General features: G+C 43.7%; 1 long non-coding RNA gene across 1 annotated transcript in view; it reads right to left on the bottom strand.

Annotated features, from left to right (window-relative positions):
- Positions 1–6,363: 6,363 nt before the first annotated feature.
- Positions 6,364–27,423, bottom strand: part of LOC145862305 (uncharacterized) — a 37,314-nt gene continuing 16,254 nt past the window's right edge. The window contains exon 2 of the long non-coding RNA XR_014381629.1: positions 6,364–7,802. This is a non-coding gene — a long non-coding RNA (uncharacterized LOC145862305). The remainder of the gene's footprint in view (positions 7,803–27,423) is intronic.

Here is a 27,423-nt window from a genome sequence, read left to right on the forward strand (position 1 = left end):
TTCATCTTCCAGCATTCCTGAGGAAGGAGCCAAAGATGCCCTCATACCAGCAGGGGGAGGACATTGAAAACTACTTGCTGAGGTTTGAGCGAATGGCCAAGACGTGGCAGTGGCCGGAGGTAGAGTGGGCCTGCAGGCTTGTCCCATTGCTCACGGGCAAGGCCTTAGAGGCTTACACAGCAATGGATGAGGGGCTGTCCAACGTCTACAAGGGCTTGAAGGAAGCGCTGCTGATGAAGTTCGACATCTCCTCGGAGACCTACCGTCAACGCTTTAGAGCTGCATCGACGCCATCGGGTGAGTCACCGACAGAGACGTACCACCGCCTCAAGGGTCTCTACCGACGATGGGTTCGACCAGAGGAGAAGACACAGGACGAGATCGGTGAGGTCATCATCCTCGAGTAACTTCTACAAGTTCTACCACACGACATTCGAACCTGGGTTCGAGAGCACGAGCCCAAGGACGGGCTTATGGCGGCCAAGCTTGCGCTGCAGTACCATAATGCACGTAAAGGGGGGCCACCACGACCTGCAGCACCCGCTCCAAGGAGTCTCCGAGACACAAGGGACATCAGAGATACCCGAGATGGTGGAGGTAACTCTGGGGGTTATGTGTCTGGGAGGAGGGAGGTAAGGGATTATGCAGTTCGCTCTGATGGGAGGGGTCTGACCTGTTTTTACTGCCGACAGCAGGGGCACAAGGCTTCAATGTGTCCGCTACGTAAATCCAAGCTCTCAGGTTACTGTTATGTGCCCAGGCAGGGGGATGGTGTTCCGAATAGACAGACTGGGGAAGGGTCAGTCTTGGTACCTGTAAAAGTGAATGGTAAAAGTCTTACTGCAATGATTGACACCGGCAGTTCCCTGTCGTTGATCAGAAAATGTAATGTACCTGTTAATGACATTGATTACGGTCACCAGACACTGATCCAATGTGTCCATGGTGACCAGTCACAGCAGCCCACAGCTGAACTCCCAGTGGAGATTCAGGGTCAGAAATACCTCCTCAAAGTTGGGGTAATGGAGAAGCTACCTTTTGAGATGATTTTGGGGAGGGATGTGCCTGTACTCTCTGATCTGTTGGGAAGTGTGGGGGGTCAGCTATATGAGCAGTCAGTTTGCCAGTCTGATGTTCAGGTGTCATGTTCAGTTGTCACTCGTGCACAGGCCAAAGCTGGTTTACAACCTCTGCCTGACTTGTGTGATAGTCTGTGTGAGGGGGGAACCAAAGGGCCCAGAAAGTCACGCCGCCAGCGGCGTCTTGAGAAGTATGTGGGAACCCCTGTACCTGTTGCTGATGTGTCTGGGTTAGAAGTGCAATGGGAAGTTCCACAAAATTTTGCTACACTGCAGAAGTCTGATGCAACCTTGAAAGGTTTATTTGATAAGGCCTTAGCTGGGGACAGCCAATCTTCATGTGTGGGAATATACACAGTAGACAACCACATACTCTACCTTGGGTCAGAAGCAGATAGCAGGAAGTTAGTGGTGCCATCTACATGTAGACCACTTGTTCTCAACCTTGCACATACAGTTCCATGGGCAGGCCATCTAGGGCAACATAAGACCTATCTTAGGCTAGGCTCCCGTTTCTTTTGGCCCTCCATGTATACTGATGTACAAACATACTGCAAAACATGCCCCACGTGGCAGAAAACCAGTGCTGTCCGTAGGTCTGACCGGGCTCCTCTATGTTCACTGCCAGTTATCTCTACCCCATTCAAGAGAATTGCAATGGACATTGTTGGACCCTTGGAGAAGAGTAGTGCAGGTTACCAGTATATATTGGTGATCTGTGACTATGCCACCCGGTTCCCAGAAGCCTTCCCACTCCGTTCCATAACCACTCCAAAAATAATCAGTGCTCTTGTTCAGCTCTTTTCTCGTGTAGGAATCCCAGATGAAATCCTGACGGACCAAGGCACAAACTTCACTTCACGACTGATGGTTCAACTCCACCGACAGCTGGGCATTAAAGGCTTGAGGACCACTCCCTACCATCCCCAAACGGATGGGCTTGTAGAGAGATTCAATCAAACGCTCAAGAATATGCTGAGGAAGTTTGTGGCTGACACTGGTAAAGACTGGGATAAGTGGTTACCCTTTCTGCTTTTTGCTTACAGGGAGGTGCCTCAGGCATCGACAGGTTTCTCACCATTCGAACTCCTCTATGGATGGCCAGTGCAGGGACCACTGGACCTGCTGAAGAAGTGCTGGGAAGGTTCCCCAGTAGCTACCTCAGGACAGGGGATTGTCCAGTACGTTCTCCAGATGCGAGACAGGCTGGAGCGGTACCGAGAGGAAGCTAGGGCAAACCTTCAGCAAGCCCAGAAGGCCCAGAAGCGAGGGTATGACCAGCACGCTCGCCACAGAGCGTTTGAGCCAGGACAGAAAGTCCTGCTCCTCCTTCCCTCGTCTACCAGCAAGCTCCTTGCGCAGTGGCAAGGGCCGTACCTAATCGGGAGGAAGATGGGCCCGGTGACCTACGAGGTGCTGCACCCGGACAAGGGTAAGGAGAAGCAAACCTACCATGTGAACCTCCTCAAGGCCTGGGAGGAGAAAGGGGAACTCTCCAAGGTAAAGTCCTTTCTGGTCCGCAGAGTAGAAGAAGAGGACGAGTCAGATGGGGTCACAGAGGCATGGCATAGTCTTCCCTGTGGCTCAGTTGGTAGAGCATGGTGTTTGCAACGCCAGCGTGGTGTGTGTAACGCCAGGGTTGTGGGTTCGATTCCCACGGGGGGCCAGCACAAAAAAAAAAAAAAAAAAAGAAGAAAATGAATTGAAATGTATGTATTCACTACTGTAAGTCGCTCTGGATAAGAGCGTCTGCTAAATGACTAAAATGTAAAATGTAAAATGCATGGAAAGGACGAGCAGAGGTCATACTGGCTCACCTAGAAGAAGACAAGCAAGATGAGCTGAAGCAGCTGTTTGGCAAGTATCCGGCCCTCTTCAGTCAGAGGCCAGGAAGAACCAAAGTCCTGGAACACGTCATTCGTTTGAAGCCTGGCCAGAACCCTGTCCGCCAGCATCCTTACCGTGTGCCTGAGAGGCTGGTGGTAGCCCTCAAAGAAGAGGTCCACACCATGATAGAGATGGATGTTGTCGAGCCATCATCAAGTGAATGGAGCAGCCCTATTGTCATTTTCCCAAAGAAGGATGGCTCTTTGCGTGTCTGCATGGACTTCCGTAAGGTGAATGCCATCTCCCAGTTTGATGCCTACCCCATGCCCCGCATTGACGACTTACTGGAGAGAATCGGTAGAGCTCATTACATCACCACATTGGATCTCTGCAAAGGGTACTGGCAGGTGCCCCTGGACGAACAATCCAAGGCCTACACTGCCTTCCGGACACCGATGGGCCTGTTCCAGTTTAAGGTCATGCCGTTTGGCCTTCATGGGGCCCCTGCAACTTTCCAGAGGCTTATGGACAAGGTCCTCCAGGACTGTGACGATTACTGTGCTGCTTACTTGGATGACGTGGTGATCTACAGCCACTCCTGGGAGGAGCACATACAGCATCTTAGCAGAGTCCTGGGGAAGATCCATGATGCAGGCCTCACGCTTAACCTCCTGAAGTGTGAGTGGGCAAAACAGGAGACTAAGTATCTGGGTTACCAGCTGGGTAAGGGTGAAGTTCGACCTCAGGTGGACAAAGTGGAGTCCATCAGGAACAGCCCTCAACCCAGAACCAAGACACAGGTGAAGTCCTTCCTAGGTCTGGCAGGATGGTACCGGAGATTCATTCCGCAGTTTTCGACCATCGCTGTCCCTCTAACCAACCTCACTTCAAAGGTGGCCAGCAACCCTGTGAAGTGGACTGAGGAGTGTGAGGAAGCCTTCAGGATACTGAAAAAACGACTGTGCTCATTCCCTGTTCTCCAGACCCCTGATTTTCAGAAGAGGTTTCTCGTGCAGGTGGACGTTTCGGCTGTGGGAATTGGAGCTGTACTGGCCCAAGGGGAACCAGGAGAAGAGCTTCCTGTACTGTACCTGAGTCGGAAGCTGTTGCCGAGGGAAACCAGGTATTCGACAATCGAGAAGGAGTGCCTGGCTATAAAGTGGGCCCTAGATAGCCTCCGTTACTACCTTCTTGGGAGGGAATTTGACCGGCACACAGACCACAGAGCACTGACCTGGATCCAGACCATGAAGGACCGGAATTCTCGTGTGAACAGGTGGTATCTGGAGCTCCAGCCTTTCAGGTTCTGTGTCCGTCATAAGGCAGGAAAAGAAAATGTCACGGCAGACTACCTATCCAGACTCCCGAACCTGGTCGCTTCAGGAGAGGAGGAAGGTAATGTGACGTAGAAGTCCGTCACTGGCCGCGGGCAGCATTTGGTACTTTAACGCACGCACACATTCATCACTCCTCCCTGCTCCGTTATCAGATAAGTTAACAATGTGGGTCGACACACAAGTTAACGTCTCTATCTTAGTACATACATTTCACACTTACTTCAGTAACCAGTTAGGGTATAAAGAAATAAAGACAGGTGTTCATATTAATATAAGCAATATTTAGTATACTTATCGATGTTATGGATGAGCGCGGTTGTTTGTTCTGTTCCTCTCTCTCTCCATCTCTGTAGCTTCCAGGTATGCTGGATAAGGACCCGAGCTAAGGGAATTGGGCTTACTTTGTAGTGCCTGTCCGGAATGGCTCATTAATGTAAACGGGCATATTGGAAGACACTGTCGGTAGTGATGTAATTTTGTAAATGTTATATAGTGATGTTGTTTCATAAACGTGTTGCAATGTATATATTTTGGTATGTTTAGATAAATGGAAACTGTATGTTGAATAGGTAATTGCTTAATTAATTAGTGTTAATTGTTCTGAGGGGAGGGGCTACCCCTACAAAAGGAGCCTCTCTTTCAGTTCATGGAGGGGCATTTTGGATTGAGCTGTGGGTGGGGCAGCTTTGTTTTTAAGCTGTCCCATAAGGTATACGTTTGATGGCAGTACTGTTGTTTTGTTCCGGAATCACTATGTAAATAAACACCGTTGCACAGAAGAACTTTTGCGGCTCCGCCATCTTTTTATTTTTTATAGAGGTTAGGTTTTCCAGTTTAGCCTTCTGGCCTACTCTACGTGACACATACACTAAGTTGAGTGTGCCTTTAAATCGCTTGGAAAACTCCAGAAAATTATGTCATGGCTTTAGAAGCTTCTGATAGGCTAATTGACATCATTTGAGTCAATTGGAGGTGTACCTGTGGATGTATTTCAAGGCCTACTTTCAAACTCAGTGCCTCTTTGCTTGACATCATGGGAAATTCAAAAGAAATCAGCCAAGAACTCATAAAAAAAATTGTAGACCTCCACAAGTCTGGTTCATCCTTGGGAGCAATTTCCAAATGCCTGAAGGTGCTACGTTCATCTGTACAAACAATAGTACGCAAGTATAAACACCATGGGACCATGCAGCCGTCATACCGCTCAGGAAGGAGACGCGTTCTGCCTCCTAGAGATGAACGTACTTCGGTGCGAAAAGTGCAAATCAATCCCAGAACAACAGCAAAGGACCGTGTGAAGATGCTGGAGGAAACAGGTACAAAAGTATCTATATCCACAGTAAAACGAGTCCTATATCGACATAACCTGAAAGGCTGCTCAGCAAGGAAGAAGCCACTGCTCCAAAACCGCCATAAAAAAAGCCAGACTACGGTTTGTAACTGCACATGGGGACAAAGATCGTACTTTTTGGAGACATGTCCTCTGGTCTGATGAAACAAAAATAGAACTGTTTGGCAATAATGACCATCATTATGTTTGGAGGAAAAAGGGGGAGGCTTGCAACCCGAAGAACACTATCCCAACCGTGAAGCACGGGGGTGGCCGCATCATGTTGTGGGGGTGCTTTGCTGCAGGAGGGACTGGTGCACTTCACAAAATAGATGGCATCATTAGGAATGAAAATGATGTGGATATACTGAAGCAACATCTCAAGACATCAGTCAGAAGTTAAAGCTTGGTCGCAAATGGGTCTTCCAAATGGACAATGACCCCAAGCAACAAAAAAAAAAGGTAACGAGACTTGCGTCACCAGTCGGAATACTATAAGTTACATGTGTCCAAGATAACCCTAATATTAACAGGCTGAGAGACAAAGAGCTAAATATCTTGCGATCAATGTGTCACGTCCTGACCAGTAGATGGAGTTGTAGTAGTTTGGGGGTCAGGACATGGCAGTCTTGTGTGTGTGTTTGAATGTTCTGTGTGTCTTGTGACTCCTGATCAGGAACAGCTGGGAATCGTTGTTCCTGATTGGGAGTCATATATGTAGGAAAAAAGACACACTATAGTGTAACGGAACGCTACACGTGGAGATTGGTTTAGAATAACTCCATGAACAAAGTTTCCACCCATCTTTTATTTTCCCCAGAGCGCCAAATATCAGTATCTCTCATCACTTTGCTTGGCCAAAACAAACAAAGGGCATAAAAACACCATATGCATTCTTGAACCTTTTCTAATCTAAATGAAAGGAGTGCACCCTCTTTGAACTAATTAACACAGTAACTCTTTAAAAATACATCCATAGCACTTAAAAACAATAAAACACAGACCTAAGAAAATGTGCGAATCTTTATGAACTCTTGACACATTCCAAAAACGACAATTTAATTCACACAGCAACATTAATTTTGTCGACTCAAATTTTAATGTGTCTTCACACCCCCGGCGGTGTGCGTGCTCCCAGGGTTCTATGGGAGCCTCCCGCCTCTGAGAAAGCCACGGATAAGGCTGTGTTTAACTTTTATGATATCCATTATATGGTCTGCCATCCAGACAATGCCATAAATCGGGATTGATTCCTCACCCTGGACCTCAGCGTCTGAAAGTTGCTAGACTCATCTTCATCACTGGCCTTCATCATCGTTCACATTTGTTCACTCTATTTTTTTCACTACATCATCACAGTCATTCTAAGGATTTTGATGAAAATACTTAACTTAAAAGTGGAATTAACTCCACATATTTGTGTAATATGAATCAATAGGTAATGGAAACGTTAAAACATATTGGTAATATATTGTATTCGACATTGCCCACTTTTGATGCGCCTTTGAAGGACAGTGACGTTAATTTAGAATTGTGATGTCTGAATGATCAGGGGTTTTCATGTGGTGGTTTCACAGCTAGCTGAGTCGTGCATCCTGGGCATGAGAGGGCACAAATCAAATCAAATCAAATGTATTTATATAGCCCTTCTTACATCAGCTGATATCTCAAAGTGCTGCACAGAAACCCAGCCTAAAACCCCAAACAGCAAGCAATGCAGGTGTAAAAGCACGGTGGCTAGGAAAAACTCCCTAGACAGGCCAAAACCTAGGAAGAAACCTAGAGTGGAACCAGGCTATGAGGGGTGGCCAGTCTTCTTCTGGCTGTGCCGGGTGGAGATTATAACAGCACATGGCCAAGATGTTCAAATGTTCATAAATGACCAGCATGGTCAAATAATAATAATCATAGTAGTTGTCGAGGGTGCAACAAGTCAGTAACACAAGAGTAAGTGTCAGTTGCTTTTCATAGCCGATCTTTGAGAGTATCTCTACTGCTCCTGCTGTCTCTAGAGAGTTGAAAACAGCAGGTCTGGGACAGGTAGCATGTCCGGTGAACAGGTCTGGGACAGCAGGTCTGGGACAGGTAGCACGTCCGGTGAACAGGTCAGGGTTCCATAGCTGCAGGCAGAACAGTTGGAACTGGAGCAGCAGCACGGCCAGGTGAACTGGGGACAGCAAGGAGTCATCAAGCCAGGTAGTCCTGAGGCATGGTCCTAAGGCTCAGGTCCTCCGAGAGAAAGAGAGAAAGAGAGAATTAGAGAGAGCATATTTAAATTCACACAGGACACCGGAAAAGACAAGAGAAATACTCCAGATGTGACAGACTGATCCTAGCCCCCCGGCACATAAACTACTGCAGCATAAATACTGGAGGCTGAGACAGGAGGGGTCAGGAGACACTGTGGCCCCATCCGAGGGACGAGGGACTGCATGGAAGAACACCAGTAAGCCAGTGACTCAGCCCCTGTAATAGGGTTAGAGGCAGAGAATCCCAGTGGAAAGAGGGGAACCGGCCAGGCAGAGACAGCAAGGGCGGTTCGTTGCTCCAGCCTTTCCGTTCACCTTCACACCCCTGAAGAGATATGTCTTCAGTAAAGACTTAAAGGTTGAGACTGAGTCTGCGTCTCTCACATGGGTAGGCAGACTATTCCATAAAAATGGAGCTCTATAGGAGAAAGCCCTGCCTCCAGCTGTTTGCTTAGATATTCTAGGAGCAATTAGGAGGCCCGCATCTTGTGACCGTAGCGTACGTGTAGGTATGTACGGCAGGACCAAATCGGAAAGATAGGTAGGAGCAAGCCCATGTAATGCTTTGTAGGTTAGCAGTAAAACCTTGAAATCAGCCCTTGTCTTAACAGGAAGCCAGTGTAGGGAGGCTAGCACTGGAGTAATATGATCAATTTTTGGGGTTCTAGTCAGGATCCTAGCAGCCGTATTTAGCACTAACTGAAGTTTATTTAGTGCTTTATCCGGGTAGCCGGAAAGTAGAGCATTGCAGTAGTCCAACCTAGAAGTAACAAAGGCATGGATTAATTTTTCTGCGTCATTTTTGGACAGAAAGTTTCTGAATTTTGCAATGTTACGTAGATGGAAAAAAGCTGTCCTTGAAACAGTCTTGATATGTTCTTCAAAAGAGAGTTCAGGGTCCAGAGTAGAGGTCCTTCACAGTTTTATTTGAGACGACTGTACAACCATCCTGATTAATTGTCAGATTCAACAGAAGATCTCTTTGTTTCTTGGGACCTACAACAAGCATCTCTGTTTTGTCCGAATTTAAAAGTAGAACGTTTGCAGCCATCAACTTCCTTATGTCTGAGACACAGGCTTCTAGCGAGGGCAATTTTGGGGCTTCACCATGTTTCATTGAAATGTACAGCTGTGTGTCATCCGCATAGCAGTGAAATTTAACATTATGTTTTCGAATGACATCCCCAAGAGGTAAAATATATAGTGAAAACAATAGTGGTCCTAAAACGGAACCTTGAGGAACACCGAAATGTACAGTTGATTTGTCAGAGGACAAACCCTTCACAGAGACAAACTGATATCTTTCCGACAGATAAGATCTAAACCAGGCCAGAACTTGTCCATGTAGACCAATTTGGGTTTCCAATCTCTCCAAAAGAATGTGGTGATCGATGGTATCAAAAGCAGCACTAAGATCTAGGAGCACAAGGACAGATGCAGAGCCTCGGTCTGGCGTCATTAAAAGGTAATTTACCACCTTCACAAGTGCAGTCTCAGTGCTATGATGGGGTCTAAAACCAGACTGAAGCGTTTCGTATACATTGTTTGTCTTCAGGAAGGCAGTGAGTTGCTACGCAACAGCTTTTTCAAAATTTTTTAAGAGGAATGGAAGATTCGATATAGGCCGATAGTTTTTTATAATTTCTGGGTCAAGATTTGGCTTTTTCAAGAGAGGCTTTATTACTGCCACTTTGAGTGAGTTTGGTACACATCCGGTGGATAGAGAGCCGTTTATTATGTTCAACATAGGAGGGCCAAGCACAGAAAGGAGCTCTTTCAGTAGTTTAGTTGGAATAGGGTCCAGTATGCCGCTTGAAGGTTTAGAGGCCATGATTATTTTCATCAATGTGTCAAGAGATATAGTACTAAAACACTTTAGTGTCTCCCTTGATCCTAGGTCCTGGCAGGGTTGTGCAGACTCAGGACAACGGAGCTTTGGAGGAATACGCAGATTTAAATGGGAGCCGGTAATTTGCTTTCTAATGATCATGATCTTTTCCTCAAAGAAGTTCATGAATTCATTACTGCTGAAGTGAAATCAGTTTATTATGGTAAAACAGATCAAAAGTCAAATGAATAAACATGATAATATATTATTTCATGTATTTAAGTACTTGAAAGGTGCAGCTTCTTTTCTCAATCCATTAACCTGTTATATATATTTTTTTCTTGTGCATTTTGCTCTTTTGCTATTTGCCTCCTTACTCCTGCATGCTTTGTTGACTATGAACTTTCTTGTTTACCGAACCGTGGGACAGACTCTGACTCAGACTCTGACTCTCTCTTGGCTACACAACACTTTTGGCCTCCCATCCTATTATAACCACCTCTCGCTCTCGCGGATCCCTCGGGAACTTTCATTCATTCCCACTGATTGTATTTGTATATATGTGCCCTTTGTTCACCATGGTCTTGTCGATTATTGTTGCAATGTCCATTGGTTGTGACTACCTGTGCTGTGTGTTTTGGCTTTCGTTCCATTGTGGATTGCGCAGATGATTACGGGTCTCGTCCGTGTGTTAATCATTGTGCGCCTGTGTTATTTATTCGAGGTTCTCCTCGCTCTTTTGTTTGGGTTTCAACCCTGTGTTTTTGTATAGTGTTTGTTTGGTCTTCTTCCCCGTGCCTTTACACGGCACGCCGTAATTTGGGTGCAATCAACAACAAAAAACATTATGCATTCCTGCGCCTGTCTCCAAAATCCTTTATACCAGCGTGACACTCGCCAGCATTGTATTAATGTTACCTGATGAAATTGCTGTACAATATGATATTGTTGCCATCTAATACACATTCAAATGTCATAAGCCAATACTGCAGAGCTCTCCCAGTCCTCTGCCGTGCCTTGATTCTATTACTGCTGATGATATCTGGAAATGTGCATGTACACCCTGGCCCATCTACTGTTGCTTGCCCCAGTTGTGATCTGTGCTCTGATATCTGCTTCACTGATTTCTGCTCTCATAAAAGCCCTGGTTTTCTGCATGTTAAGCTTATTATCTAAAATGGATCAATTAAAAGTCTGGGTTCACAGCTCCAATCTAGATGTGTTGGTCATTATTGAGAAGTGGTTAAGGAAGAGTGTTTTGAATACTGATGTTAACCTTTCTGGTTATAACCTTTTTCTGCAAGACTGTAACGTCTGTCATCTGAATGAGACCAAGGCGCAGCGTGGGTTGGGTTCATCATATAATTTAATTAATGTGAACCAGCAAAACAATAAACAAAACACAACGAACGAACAGTATTGCAGGCTACACACAGCTATGCAAAATCAACATCCCACAAACACAGTGGGAAAAAGGGCTACCTAAGTATGACTCCCAATCAGTGACAACGATGTACAGCTGTCCCTGATTGAGAACCATATCAGGCCAAAACAAAGAAAGACAACACCTAGAAGGGAATGTAGAAATATACAAATAAGGAGCATACAACTAACCCCCAAAATCCCAACAACACAAACCAAACACACCCCTGCCACGCCCTGACCAAACTACAATAACAAATAACCCCTTATACTGGTCAGGACGTGACAAAGACAGATCTTCCAAAGGTGGGGGAATGGCAATCTTTACCAAGGATCTCCTTCAGTGCTCGGTTGTCTCTACCAAGTCTGTCTCCAAACAATTTGATTTGCTGGTTTTAAGAATTCAACTTTCAAATAGCTCTTTGTTGACTGTTGCTGGGTGCTATTGTCCTCCAACAGCACGGGCCTGTACCCTACCTGCCCTAAGCTCTCTCCTGGCCCCTTACACTAAGTCTGAATTTGTCCTGCTAGGTAACCTAAACTGGGACATGCTTTAACCACCTGAGCAAGTCCTATAGGAATGGGACTCCCTAAATCTTTCTCAGATTATTACCAATCCCACAAGGTATGACCCCAAACACCCAGAAATTGCTACTCTCCTCAATGTTATCCTCACAAATAATCCTGATAGGTATCAGTCTGGTGTTTTCTGTAATGACCTTGGTGATCACTGTTTTACAGCCTGTGTTCAAATTGGCTGCTCAGTGAAACAACCTGTCCTGATTTGTCATATACGCTTTCTAAAAAACTTGAATGAGCAAGCCTTCCTTCATGAACTGGCCTATGTAAAATGGTATAGAATCAGCTTTATCCCCTCTGTTGAAGATGCTTGGCCATTCTTTTTTTTTATATTTTCAGTGGTATTGTTAACAAACACGCCCCCATAAAGAAAATGAGAATTAAAACCAGGTTCAGCCCCTGGTTCCACCATGATCTTGCAGAGTTACTCCACCTCAAGATTTGCATTTGGCGAAAGGCTCAGCACACGCATACTCAGGCTGACTGGCTCTCATTCAGGCAAATGAGAAATAAGTGCACTCAGGCTATCCTGAAGGCCAAATTTAATTACTTTAAGGAGCAGTTCTCTCTCTGTGGGTCTAACGCCAAGAAGTTCTGGAAAACGGTTAAAGACCTGGAGAATTAACCCTCCTCCTCACAGCTGCCCATGTCCCTTAATGTTGATGATGTGGTTGTTACTAACAAGAAGCACATGGCTGAGCTCTTTAATGACCACTTCATTAAGTCAGGATTCTTATTTGACTCAGCCATGCCTCCTTGCCGTCCAACATTTCCTCATCTTCCACCCCTTCTAATGCAAGTAGCCCCGATGCTCCTCCCTCTTTTTCCCCTGTGTCACTACAAAGTTTCTCCCTGCAGGCGGTCAGTGAGTCCGAGGTGCTAAAGGAGCTCCTTAAAAACTTCTTAAGGATCGGTGTCCCGCTAGCGGGACAACTTCAAGTGAAACTGGAGGGCGCGCAATTCAAATAAATAATCATACATTTTATGGATTTTAAACATTTAGGTACATATAAGTGTCTTATATCTCCTGAAAGCTTAAATTCTTGTTAATTTAACTACACTGTCCGATTTACAGTAGCTATTACAGCGAAAACATGTCATGCGATTGTTTGAGGACAGTGCCCCACATCAAAATATTTTTCCACCGGCACAGTTTCATACTGTCATATTCGTGTATGTAGGTGGCAGGGAAGTCAGGCGCAGGAGAAACCAAGTTGGTTAATATGGAGTATTAAATGAAAATCAAACTCCAAAACCAAAGTACAAAATAAAATGGGTACACAAACCCACGTAACATAACATACAAACAATCACCGACAAGGACATGAGGGGAAACAGAGGGTTAAATACACAAGTAATTAATGGGATTGGAAACAGGTGTGATGGAAGACAAGACAAAACCAAAAGAAAATGAAAAATGGATCAATGATGGCTAGAAGACCGATGACGTCGAACGCCGAGCACCACCCGTGCAAGGAGGGGCAGCAACTTCGGCAGAAGTCGTGACACATACATTCACATATAACGATTAAATATTCACTTACTTTTTGAAAATCTTCCTCTGATTTGTCATCCAAAGGGTCCTAGCTATAACATGTAGTGTCGTTTTGTTAATAAAATCCTTCTTTATATCGCAAAAAGTCAGTTTAGTTGGTGCCGTTGATTTGAGTAATCCACTCGTTCAACTTGCAGAGAAAGGAATCCGAAAATCTACCCCTAAACTTTGTTTCAACAAGTCAAAATACGTTTCTATTTACTCCTCAGATACCCTAAAATGTAATCAAACTATACTGCTCAAAAAAATAAATGAATGAAAGAAATAATCTTATTAAATACTTTTTTCTTTACATAGTTGAATGTGCTGACAACAAAATCACACAAAAATAATCAATGGAAATCCAATTTATCAACCCATGGAGGTCTGGATTTGGAGTCACACTCAAAAGGAAAGTGGAAAACCACACTACAGGCTGATCCAACTTTGATGTAATGTCCTTAAAACAAGTCAAAATGAGGCTCAGTAGTGTGTGTGGCCTCCACGTGCCTGTATGACCTCCCTACAACGCCTGGGCATGCTCCTGATGAGGTGGCGGATGGTCTCCTGAGGGATCTCCTCCCAGACCTGGACTAAAGCATCCGCCAACTCCTGGACAGTCTGTGGTGCAACGTGGCGTTGGTAGATGGAGCGAGACATGATGTCCCAGATGTGCTCAATTGGATTCAGGTCTGGGGAACGGGCGGGCCAGTCCATAGCATCAATGCCTTCCTCTTGCAGGAACTGCTGACACACTCCAGCCACATGAGGTCTAGCATTGTCTTGCATTAGGAGGAACCCAGGGCCAACCGCACCAGCATATGGTCTCACAAGGGGTCTGAGGATCTCATCTCGGTACCTAATGGCAGTCAGGCTACCTCTGGCGAGCACATGGAGGGCTGTGCGGCCCCCCAAAGTAATGCCACCCTACACCATGACTGACCCACCGCCAAACCGGTCATGCTGGAGGATTTTGCAGGCAGCAGAACGTTCTCCACGGCGTCTCCAGACTCTGTCACGTCTGTCACGTGCTCAGTGTGAACCTGCTTTCCTCTGTGAAGAGCACAGGGCGCCAGTGGCGAACTTGCCAATCTTGGTGTTCTCTGGCAAATGCCAAACGTCCTGCACGGTGTTGGGCTGTAAGCACAACCCCCACCTGTGGACGTCGGGCCCTCATACCACCCTCATGGAGTCTGTTTCTGACCGTTTGAGCAGACACATGCACATTTGTGGCCTGCTGGAGGTCATTTTGCAGGGCTCTGGCAGTGCTTCTCCTGCTCCTCCTTGCACAAAGGTGGAGGTAGCGGTCCTGCTGCTGGGTTGTTGCCCTCCTACGGCCTCCTCCACGTCTCCTGATGTACTGGCCTGTTTCCTGGTAGCGCCTCCATGCTCTGGACACTACGCTGACAGACACAGCAAACCTTCTTGCCATAGCTCGCATTGATGTGCCATCCTGGATGAGCTGCACTACCTGAGCCACTTGTGTGGGTTGTAGACTCCGTCTCATGCTACCACTAGAGTGAAAGCACCGCCAGCATTCAAAAGTGACCAAAACATCAGCCAGGAAGCATAGGAACTGAGAAGTGGTCTGTGGTCCCCACCTGCAGAACCACTCCTTTATTGGGGTGTCTTGCTAATTGCCTATAATTTCCACCTGTTGTTTATTCCATTTGCACAACAGCATGTGAAATTTATTGTCAATCAGTAGTGCTTCCTAAGTGGACAGTTTGATTTCACAGAAGTGTGATTGACTTGGAGTTACATTGTGTTGTTTAACCTCTCTAGGGTAGGTGGCACCAAATCGTCCCACCTACGCAACAGCCAGTCTAATCCCGTGGCGCGATATTCAAATACCTTAGAAATGCTATTACTTCAATTTCTCAAACATATGACTATTTTACACCATTTTAAAGACAAGACTCTCCTTTATCTAACCACACTGTCCGATTTCAAAAAGACTTTACAACGAAAGCAAAACATTAGATTATGTCAGCAGAGTACCCAGCCAGAAATAATCAGACACCCATTTTTCAAGCTAGCATATAATGTCACATAAACCCAAACCACAGCTAAATGTAGCACTAACCTTTGATGATCTTCATCAGATGACAACCCTAGGACATTATGTTATACAATACATGCATGTTTTGTTCAATCAAGTTCATATTTATATCAAAAACCAGCTTTTTACATTAGCATGTGACGTTCAGAACTAGCATACCCCTCGCAAACTTCCGGGGAATTTACTAACAATTTACTAAATTACTCACGATAAACGTTCACAAAAAGCATAACAATTATTTTAAGAATTATAGATACAGAACTCCTCTATGCACTCGATATGTCCCATTTTAAAATAGCTTTTTGGTGAAAGCACATTTTGCAATATTCTAAGTACATAGCCCAGCCATCACGGGCTAGCTATTTAGACACCCAGCAAGTTTAGCCTTCACCAAAATCAGATTTACTATTACAAAAGTTTGATTACCTTTGATGTTCTTCATCAGAATGCACTCCCAGGACTTCTACTTCAATAACAAATGTTGGTTTGGTCCCAAATAATCCATCGTTATATCCAAACAGCGGCGTTTTGTTCGTGCGTTCAAGAAACTATCCGAAATGGTAAATCAGGGTTACGAGCATGGCGCATTTCGTGACAAAAAAATTCTAAATATTCCATTACCGTACTTCGAAGCATGTCAACCGCTGTTTAAAATCAATTTTTATGCAATTTATCTCGTAAAAAAGCGATAATATTCCGACCGGGAATCTGCGTTTCGGTAAATAGAAGGGAAAAAAGAAAGACGGGGGCGACCAGTGCACGCGCCTAAGCCCACTGTCCCCTGATCGGCCACTTGACAAAGGCGATAATGTGTTTCAGCCTGGGGCTGGAATGACGACATTCAGCTTTTTCCCGGGCTCTGAGAGCCTATGGGAGCCGTGGGAAGTGTCACGTTACCGCAGAGATCCTTTGTTTTGGATAGAGATGCCAAAGAAAGCCAATAAATGGTCAGACAGGCCACTTCCTGTAAAGGAATCTCTCAGGTTTTTGCCTGCCATATGAGTTCTGTTATACTCACAGACACCATTCAAACAGTTTTAGAAACTTTAGGGTATTTTCTATCCATATCTAATAAATATATGCATATTCTAGTTACTGGGTAGGAGTAGTAACCAGATTAAATCAGGTACGTTTTTTATCCGGCCGTGTAAATACTGCCCCCTAGCCCTAAGAGGTTAAGTGTTCCCTTTATTTTTTTGAGCAGTGTATAATATTTATTTCGGAAAGAAGTATGTTCAATATGAAACTGATTTTAGCAGGTGGGTAATATCTTCATGGCGTGCGCAAACACGAATTTCCAAGACTGTGTTCTTCTACTAAAACTGATATTTCTTATTCGTTTTTAAAGTTACAAGCCTGAAACCTTGAACATAGACTGCTGACATCCTGTGGATAATTTCCAATATGACCTTTCTCTTGCATTTCTAAGAGGATGGTCTCTAAAAATAAATGCTGGTTGTTTTTTCTTTGGATTTTCTCCTACCATATCTATTGTGTCATATTTTCCTACATTATTTTAACATTTCTACAAACGTCAAAGTGGTTTCTTTCCAATGGTACCAATTATATGCATATCCTGGCTTCAGGGCCTGAGCTACAGGCAGATTACTTTGTGCACGTCATTCAGACAGGAAGTGGAGAAAAAAGGGGCCTATCCCTAAGAAGTTTAAACTTGACCCCAAAAAAACATCTGGGTCGGATGGTTTAGACCCTTTCTTCTTTAAGGTGGCTGCTCCTATCATCGCCAAGCCTATCTCTGACCTTTTTAACATGTCTCTCCTCTCTGGGGAGGTTCTCATTGCTTGGAAGGCAGCCACGGAGTATCCTTTATTTGAAGGGGAGATCAAGATTATCCTGACTGTTATAGGCCTATTTCTATTTTGCCCTGTTTATCAAAAGTGTTAGAAAAACTTGTCAATATTCAACTGACTGGCTTTCTTGATGTCTATAGTATTCTCTCTGGTATGCAATCTGGTTTCTGCTCAGGTTATGAATGTGTCACTGCAACCTTAAAGGTCCTCAATGATGTCACCATTGCCCTTGATTATAAGCAATGTTGTGCTGCTATTTTTATTGACTTGGCCAAAGCTTTTGATACGGTAGACCATTCCATTCTTGTGGGCCTTGCTAAGGAGTATTGGTCTCTCTGAGGGGTCTTTAGCCTGGTTTGCTAACTACCTCTCTCAAAGAGTGCAGTGTATAACGTCAGACAATCTGCTGTCTCAGCCACTGCTTGTCACCAAGGGAGTACCCCAAGGCTCGATCCTAGGCCCCACGCTCTTCTCAATTTACATCAACAACACAGCTCAGACAGTAGGAATCTCTCTCATCCATTTATATGCAGATGATACAGTCTTATACTCAGCTGGCCCCTCCACGGATTCTGTGTTAAACTCTCTTCAACAAAGCTTTCTTAGTGTCCAACAAGCTTTCTCTGCCCTTAACCTTAACCAATTCCTCCTTTGGCCGCCTCTCCTTCCAGTTCTCTTCTGCCAATGACTGGAACGAACTGCAAAGATCTCTGAAGCTGGAGACTCTTACCTCGCTCACTATCTTTAAGCACCAGCTGTCAGAGCAGCTCACAGATCACTGCACCTGTACATAGCTCATCTGTAATTAGCCAATCCAATCTACCTCATCCCCATACTGTATTTATTTATTTATCTTGCTCCTTTGCACCCCAGTATCTCTACTTGCACATTCATCTTCTGCACATCCTACCATTCCAGTGTTTAATTGCTATATTGTAATTACTTCGCCACCATGGCCTATTTATTGCCTTACCTCTCTTATCCTACCTCATTTGCACATGCTGTATATAGATTTTTCTACTGTATTTTTGATTGTATGTTTGTTTATTCCATGTGTAACTCTGTGTTTTTGTATGTGTCGAACTGCTTTGCTTTATCTTGGCCAGATCGCAGTTGCAAATGAGAACTTGTTGGTGATTTAAATATTGACTGGCTATCATCAAGCTGCCCACTCAGGAAAAACTTCAAACTGTAACCAGTGCCTGCTACCTGGATCAGGTTTTCAGTCAACCTACCAGGGTAGTTACAAACAGCACAGGAATTAAATCAACATTTATTGATCACATCTTTACTAATGCTGCAGATATTTGCTTTAAAGCAGTATCCAAATCCATAGGATGTAGTGATCACAATATAATAGCCATATCTAGGAAAACCAAAGTTCCAAAGGCTGGGCCTAATATAGCGAATAAGAGGTCATACAATAAGTTTTGTAGTGATTCATATGTTGATGATGTAAATAATATTTGCTGGTCTGTGGTGTGTAATGAGGAGCAACCAGACGCTGCACTTGATGCATTTATGAAACTACTTATTCCAGTTACTAATAAGCACGCACCCATTAAGAAAATTACTGTAAAAACTGTTAAATCCCATTGGATTGATGAGGAATTGAAAAAGTGTATGGTTGAGAGGGATGAGGCAAAGGGTATGGCAATTAAGTCTGGCAACCCAACTGATTGGCAAATGGACTGCAAATTAAGAAATCATGTGACTAAACTAAATACAAATAAAAATAAACTACACTATGAAACAAAGATAAATTATATAAAGAATGATAGTAAAAAGCTTTGGGGCACCTCAAATTACCTTTTGGGGGGGAAAAGGCCAACTTGGCTCCTTCATTCATTGAATCAGATGTCTCATTCATCACAAAGCCCACTGATATTGCAAACTACTTGAATTACTTTTTCATTGGCAAGATAAGCAAACTTAGGGATGACATGCCATATCATCAATGACAAGCCACAGGGGTCTGACAATCTGGATGGAAAATTACTGAGGATAATATGTGACGATATTGCCACATCTTCAATTTAAGCCTACTAGAGAGCGTGTGCCCTCAGACCTGGAGGGAAGCTAAAGTCATTCCGCTACCCAAGAATAGTAAAGCCCCCTTTACTGGCTCAAATAGCCGACCAATCAGCCTGTTACCAACCCTTAGTAAACTTCTGGAAAAAATTGGGTTTGACCAGATACAATGCTATTTCACAGTAAACAAATTGACAACAGCATGCTTATAGGGAAGGACACGCAACAAGCACAGCACTTACACAAATGACTGATGATTGGCTGAGAGAAATTGATGATAAGAAAAAATGATTGTGGGGGCTGTCTTGTTAGACTTAAATGCAGCTTTTGACATTATCGATCATAGTCTGCTGCTGGAAAAAGTTATGTGTTATGGCTTTACACCCCCTGCTATAATGTGGATAAAGAGTTACTTGTCTAACAGAACACCGAGGGTGTTCTTTAATGGAAGCCTCTCAAATAGAATCCAGTTAGAATCAGGAATTCCCCAGGGTAGCTGTTTAGGCCCGTAGCTTTTTTCTATTTTTACTAACGACATGCCACTGACTTTGAGTAAAGCCAGAGTGTCTATGTATGCGGATTACTCAACACTAGACACGTCAGCTACTAGAGTGACTGAAATGACTGCAACACTCAACAAAGAGTTGCAGTTAGTTTCAGAGTGGGTGGCAAGGAATAAGTTGGCCCTCAATATTTCTTAAACTAAAAGCATTGTATTTGGAACAAAACACTCACTAAACCCTAAACCTCAACTAAAACTTATAATAAATAATGTGGAAATTGAGATGACTAAACTGCTTGGAGTAACCCTGGATTGTAAACTGTCATGGTCAAAACATTTTGATGCAGTAGTAGCTAAGACGGGGAGAAGTCTGTCTGTAATAAAGCGATGCTCTGCCTTCTTAACAACACTATCAACAAGGCAGGTTCTATAGGCCCTAGTTTTATCGCACCTTGATTACTGTTCAGTCGTGTGGTCAGGTGCCACAAAAAAGGACTTTGAAATTGGCTCAGAACAGGGCAGCACGGCTGGCCCTTGGATGTACACAGAGAGCTAATATTAATAATATGCATGTCAATCTCTCCTGGCTGAAAGTGGAGGAGAGATTGACTTCATCACTACTTTTATTTGTGAGAGGCATTGACATGTTGAATGCACCGAGCTGTCTGTCTAAACTACTGGCACACAGCTCGGACACCCATGCATACCCCACAAGACATGCCACAAGAGGTCTCTTCACAGTCCCCAAGTCCAGAATAGACTATGGGAAGCACACAGTACTACATAGAGCCATGACTACATGGAACTCTATTCCACATCAAGTAACTGATGCAAGCAGTAAAATGTTCTTTGAAAAACAGATTAAAAAACACCTTATGGAACAGCGGAGACTGTGAAGCAACACAAACTTTGGCAGAGACACATGCATACACAGACACACAATAACATATGCACTATACATACACATGGATTTAGTACTGTAGATATGTGGTAGTGGTGGAGAAGGGGCCTGAGGGCACACAGTGTGTTGTGAAATCTGTGAACGCATTGTAATGTTTTTAAAATTGTATAAACTGCCATAATGTTGCTGGACCCCAGGAAGAGTAGCTGCTGCTTTGGCAGCAGCTAATAGGGTTCCATAATAAATACAAATGCAAATACCTCAGACAGGGGCAAAGTTTCACCTTTCAACAGGACATTGACCCTAAGCACACAGCCAAGATTGTAACAGTCTTCAGATGACAGACGCTGGGAGACGGGAAGCAAGTACAGGGTGAGGATTTAATAGTAAATAGACATGAAACAAAGCAAAACAGTGTCTGGACAAGAGAAACAAAACAACATCAATGCAAACACGGGGAGGAAACTGAGGAAGTGACAGATATAGGGGAGGCAATCAATGATGTGATGGAGTCCAGGTGAGTCCGATGAAGCACTGGTGCGCGTAATGATAGTAACAGGTGTGCGTAATGACGAACAGCCTGGCAGCCTCGAGCGCCAGAGAGGGGGAGCGGGAGCAGACGTGACAAAGACAACGCAGGAGTGGCTTCAGGACAAATATCTGAATGTCAATGAGTGGCCCAGCAAGAGCCCGGGCTTGAACCTGATCAAACATCTCTGGAGAGACCTGAAAATAGCTGTGCAGCGACGCTCCCAATCCAATCTGACAGAGCTTGAGAGGATCTGCAGAGAAGAATGGGAGAAACTCCCCAAGTACAGGTGTGCCAAGCTTGTAGCGTCATACCCAAGAAGACTCAAGGCTGTAATTGCTTCCAAAGGTGCTTCAACAAAGTACTGAGTAAAGAGTCTGAATACTTATGCAAATGTATTATTTCATTTTTTGGTATCATATAAATTTGCATACAAAAAACAACAACCTGTTTTTGCTTTGTCATTATGGAGTATTGTGTGTAGATTGATGAGGATTTTTTTCTTAAATCCATTTTACAATAAGGGTGTAACGTTAACAAAATGTGGAAAAAGTGAATGGGTCTGAATACTTTCCAATTGCACTGTAACTGTCTTTGAACGGGGTATGGTAGTAGGTGCCAGTCACACCGGTTTGAGTGTGTCAAGAACTGCAACGCTCCTGGGTTTTTCAAACTCAGTTTCTATGTGTGTCAAGAATGAGTAACCACCCAAAGGGCATTCAGGCAACTTGACACAACTGTAGGAATCATTGGAGTCAACATGAGCCAACATCCCTTTGGAACGCTTTCGACACCTTGTAGAGTCCAAGCCTCGACAAATTGAGGCTGTTCTGAGGGAAAAAGAGGGTGCAACTCAATATTAGGAAGGAGTTCCTAAAGTTTTTTACACTCTTTGCATACCACTATATTATAATTTGTAATAAATACTCTTAATATTCTAGAATGTGTAAAATGCACAACTTTATAAGGAACATTTAAATGTGCTGTATGTAAACATGATGAAAAGACATTAACTTTCACAGGTGGTCAATTAAATCTATCTGTAATCTACGCCACTAATAAGCCACGCCTCCTGAAAATAACCTAAGGATTACGTAAAATAATACCCAGTTGCTAGGTCAACTTAGCATGAAAGCAAAAAATACCCAACCTATGGGGTAAATTAACCCATGTTCGGGTAATTCCAACAACTCAACATGTTGGGTTTTTCAAGCAATCCAATTGGCTGGGTCAAAATAACCCAGCATGTGTTCTGTCCAATATTTAATCAACGCTGGGGTGTTTTTAACCCGCTCTACTCTTTCTTTCCTTCTCCACCATTTGCCCCACATTGATTGTGAGATCTGGCTACAGGCTGTTGCCCCTAACAGAGACTGACTGTGTCTGAAAACCAGTGTTGGGGAAGCTATTCTGAAAATATAGTTTACCGAGCTACCAATTACTGTAAGAAGTTACGCGAAACTCAAGCTTCCCTAAAGAAAAATATAGTTTACTTAACTAAAGCTACTTTGAAAAGATTGTTCACTACATCCAAACTACTTTGTGAAAAATGATCATATTTAAATCTGAAATGACATACAATACAAATTGCAAGAACAGATCACTCTGTAGTCAGATATTAACAGAATGTGTAATTTATCATGTTAAACACAAAAACGATGTTTCAAGTGTCATCTGAAGACGAAAAAGAAAGTAAATTCTTGCCTACTTCACCCATATTTTTTTTGTGCACAAGACGTAGTGTGTAGTTCCAGTATTTAGCTACACTGCTACATGGCAAAAAAGTAATGAACTTCTGAAAACACTGCGAAGATTTGAATTTAGTTCAACTACCACTAGGCTACCGTAGTTTAATATCTAGTTGAACTACATGTAGTTCACTACTCCAACACTGCTGAAATCATTACTAGCCATCAACTCCTTGCTTCTTGGATTTGACAACAAGGACGGAGGAAGCAAGAATTTGACAGATAGTGACATTTTCAGACACAGCCTTTGTCTGCGAACTGAACTGCAGTTGCTTGCCCTGGTTCTGTCTGCCTCATCCATCCAGCCAGTTGGTGCGTGAGGGAATGCACTCGCCCTGCCTAGTCCTATTCAGATCTCAGACCACAACAGAGCACCGGAGGGTGTGTGTGTGTGTGTGGTGTGTGTGAGTGAGAGAGAGAGAGAGAGAGAGAGAGAGAGAGAGAGAGAGAGAGAGAGAGAGAGAGAGAGAGAGAGAGAGGGGGGGGGTGGCCTCTTCTGAAAGGGAAGTTAAGCAGAGCTGCACGTAGCTCATGGCTGCATCTATTCGTCTCTGTTGCTAGAAATGGCCATTGAGAGAAAAGGTCAGGCTTTTGTCCTAATGACATTGTCCTCATTTTTATTTTACCTTTATTTATACAGGTTTTTCTCATTGAGATAACATCTCTTTTCCAAGAGAGACCTGGTCCTCATGAAAACAAATCACTTGGAATCATACGTCAGTGTTCAGGTTTATTTTGTTTACTTTGAACTGTTCTCTTCACCTGGCATCTGACAAGTGGGTGTGAGCGCATACCGCTTAAAGAACATACAGTGCCTTCGGAATGTGTTCAGACCCCTTGAATTTTTCCACATTTTGTTAGGTTACAGCCTTATTCAAAAATGTATTAAATTGTTATTTTTCCTCATCAATCTACATTCAATACGCCATAATGACAAAGCAACAAAAAAAACATGACATTTACATAAGTATTCAGACCCTTTACTCAGTACTTTGTTGAAGCACCTTTGGCAGCGATTACAGCCTCAAGTCTTCTTGGGTATGATGCTACAAGCTTGGCAGACCTGTATTTGGGGAGTTTCTCCCATTCTTCTCTGCAGATCCTCTCAAGCTCTGTCAGGTTGGATGGAGAGCGTTGCTGCACAGCTATTTTCAGGTCTCTCCTGAGATGTTCGATCGGGTTCAAGTCCGGGCTCTGGCTGGGCCACTCAAGGATATTCAGAGACTTGTCCAGAAGCCACTCCTGTGTTGTCTTGGCTGTGTGCTTAGGGTTGTTGCTCTGTTGGAAGGTGAACCTTCGCCCCAGTCTACGGTCCTGAGCGCTCTGGAGCAGGTTTTCATCAAGGATCTCTCTGTACTTTGCTCCGTTCATCTTCGCCTCAATCCTGACTAGCCTACAAGTCCCTGCCGCTGAAAAACACCCCCACATCATGATGCTGCCACCCTCATGCTTCACCGTAGGGATGGTGCCAGGTTTTCTCCAGACGTGACGCTTGGCATTCAGGCCAAAGAGTTGAATCTTGGTTTCATCAGACCAGAGAATCTTGGCAAACTCCAAGCGGGCCGTCATGTGCCTTTTCCCCAGGAGTGGCTTCCGTCTGATCACTCTACCATAAAGGCCTGATTGGCAGAGTGTTGCAGAGATGGTTGTCCTTCTGGAAGGTTCCTCTATTTCCACAGAGGAACTCTAGAGCTCTGTCAGAGAGACTATTTGGTTCTTGGTCACCTCCCTGACCAAGACCCTTCTCCCCGATTGCTCAGTTTCTCTGAGCACTACGGACAATTCCTTCGACCTCATGGCTTTGTTTTTGCTCTGACATGCGCTGTCAACTGCGGGACCTTATATAAACAGGTGTGTGCCTTTCCAAATCATGTCCAATCAATTGAATTTACCACAGGTGGACTACAATCAAGTTGTAGAAACATCTCAAGGATGAGCAATGGACACAGGATGCACCTGTGCTCAATTTCTAGTCTCATAACAAAGGGTCTGAATATTTATGTAAATAAGGTATGTGTTTTTTATCTAAATAAATATCAAAAAACCTGATTTCGCTTCGTCTTTATTGGGTATTGTGTGTAGATTGATGAGGATATGTATTTGTTTAATCCATTTTAGAATAAGGCTGTAACCTAACAAAATGTGGAAAAGTCAATTGGTCTGAACACTTTTCGAAGGCACTGTACATTTACATGTTAGTCATTTAGCAGACGCTCTTATCCAGAGCGACTTTCAGGAGTAATTAGGGTTAAGTGCCTTGCTCAAGGTCACATTGACAGAGCCTTGTCAGCTCGGGAATCGGAACCAGCAACTGTCAATTACTGGCCCAACACTCTAACCACTAGGCTACCTGCCACATATAATTGTTCTGTGCTCTTTTGGTTGACTGTTGTTTATAACAGTATTATCTAGTGTGACGAGGGTACAGTGCATGCTGCTTAGTATGAGCACTGGTGACTAAAGTCTCTTCAGTTAGATGGAGATCTATTCAAAGAAAAGAAGCTTCTGCACACTGCCGACTTGTTGCTCCAGCACACTGTGCACTTGTTTATTTAGTGAAATCTACAGGTAAATGCCAAAATAAACACCTAAATAAAGTTTTTTAATAGGGTGTTGGGCCACCATGAGCCACCAGAACAGATTCAATGCATCTTGGCATAGACTCTAAAAGTGTCTAGAACTCTATTGGAGGGATGCGACACCAGTCTTCCATGAGAAATTCTATCATTTGGTGTTTTGTTTATTTTGAAAACACGCCGCTCCAGAATCTCCAATATTTTGGCAATTACCTTAAGATACCATTCTGAAAAATGAAACTGAAGTAAAACCCACCAATATGCCCAGAGGCACCAGAAATATCATTGAGCAAATTGTTTACGTGCGAGACAAGCAAATATGTGATGAAGACTGGAAATACCTTGAGGCCTTGAAAGGGGAGTACTGTACTTGACTCAAGAAGGTCAGCGAGCAATGTTATGATATTAAAGTGGTGCGATAAGTTCTCTCTCCGATGACATTGACGCTGGCAACATCAACAGGGTGGGAATGAAGTGTTCTTCTACAGCTTTTGGGAGTGCTGGGCAGCTATTACTTATTATTGCAATGTGGTTTACTTAGTAACTTACTATTACTTACTATTGCAATGTGGTTTACTTAGTAACTTACTATTACTTACTATTGCAATGTGGTTTACTTAGTAACTTACTATTACTTACTATTGCAATGTGATTTACTTAGTAACTTACTATTACTTACTATTGCAATATGGTTTACTTAGTTACTTACTATTGCAATGTACAGCTCGTCCTGGGGAGATATGTGCCTTGATATGAGACACTTCATAAATAGGATGTGACTTTTTGGTTGAAAATATATAACATAACCCACAACATACTCTTCCTTACCAGATTACATTTGAGGTGCTTGTTGTGCTCTTGAAAAGTTATGCTACAGCACCAAAACACGGCCAGAAATGATAACGAAGGCATACTGTTGGATACCTGTAGGTTTGTCCTATATGTAGGGTTAGAGGTTTTTAACTGATCACATGACCTAACCAGGAAAGACTCTGGGCCCTGGCTATAGCCCATAAATAGGACCGAAAGGTTTTTTTCTGGGCAGGTCATGGGGTCAGGGAAAACTCAAGGACCTTCCTGTCTGGGTCTATCTTTAGAGTGGACAATGACCAGACCTGAACAGCAACAGGGGCACTTGAACAAAATCCCAGTGGTTGACTATACCAAGGGCAGGTTTTACGTCAAAGCTCAACAGTGTGTATGAATCTGTTCTTGGGTTGGCGGTTCAACTAGAACTGGGTTTCGATAAACAGAAAATGATCGACAACGACCATACCGATCACTTATCACAGGCCTTTTGCTGATATCATTCATTATGATAAGTAGCCTATACTAGGGGTGGCATGTAGCCTAGTGGTTAGAGTGTTGGTCCAGTAACCGAAAGGTTGCTAGATTGAATCCCCGAGCTGACAAGGTAACAATCTGTCATTCTGCCCCTGAACAAGGCAGTTAACCCACTGTTCCTAGGCCGTCATTGTAAATAAGAATTTGTTCTTAACTGACATGCCTAGCTGAATAAAAAATACTAGAGAAATATGAAATAATTTTGCTAATATAGGTGATTGTTAATGGGACAATTGATGGCTGCAACCATCAGACTAGTAGTAGTAGTTTAAAGGATCATAGAAATTATATTTTTTGTTATCGCGCCATTTCAGGCAATTTATTGCGATATGAATTTTTCTCCAGTTCCATACTGAGCACATTTACCCTCCTTTCTGGCACATGAAAGCCCTCTCAAAGATCACCCTGATTTGAGGCCTGGCAGCATGTGCCTGGCCATTACTCTACGCACCCGACCCCCTGGAGTCAAATATACTGTAGTTTGTGCACGGTCTCAACTCCACTTTCATTCCTCACAAGACTCTAGTCTGCCTCAGTCAGTTAGTATGAAATCATTTCATGATTGTGTCTTTCCCATGTATTGCTTGTGGAGGAAGGTGTTATTGAGTTATGGCTCAGATTAAATTCCTTGGTATGAGCTTTGACTGTATGTGAAAGGAAGTTATGGCTTGTGGCACTAAATGTGTGTCTATGCTGGCATGCATGTTTTCTCGGTGCGTACTGTACATTCAAGC

The sequence above is a fragment of the Salmo salar genome, chromosome 19 (genome assembly GCF_965601325.2).
Source record: "Salmo salar chromosome 19, fSalSal1, whole genome shotgun sequence".
Classification (NCBI taxonomy): domain Eukaryota; kingdom Metazoa; phylum Chordata; class Actinopteri; order Salmoniformes; family Salmonidae; genus Salmo; species Salmo salar.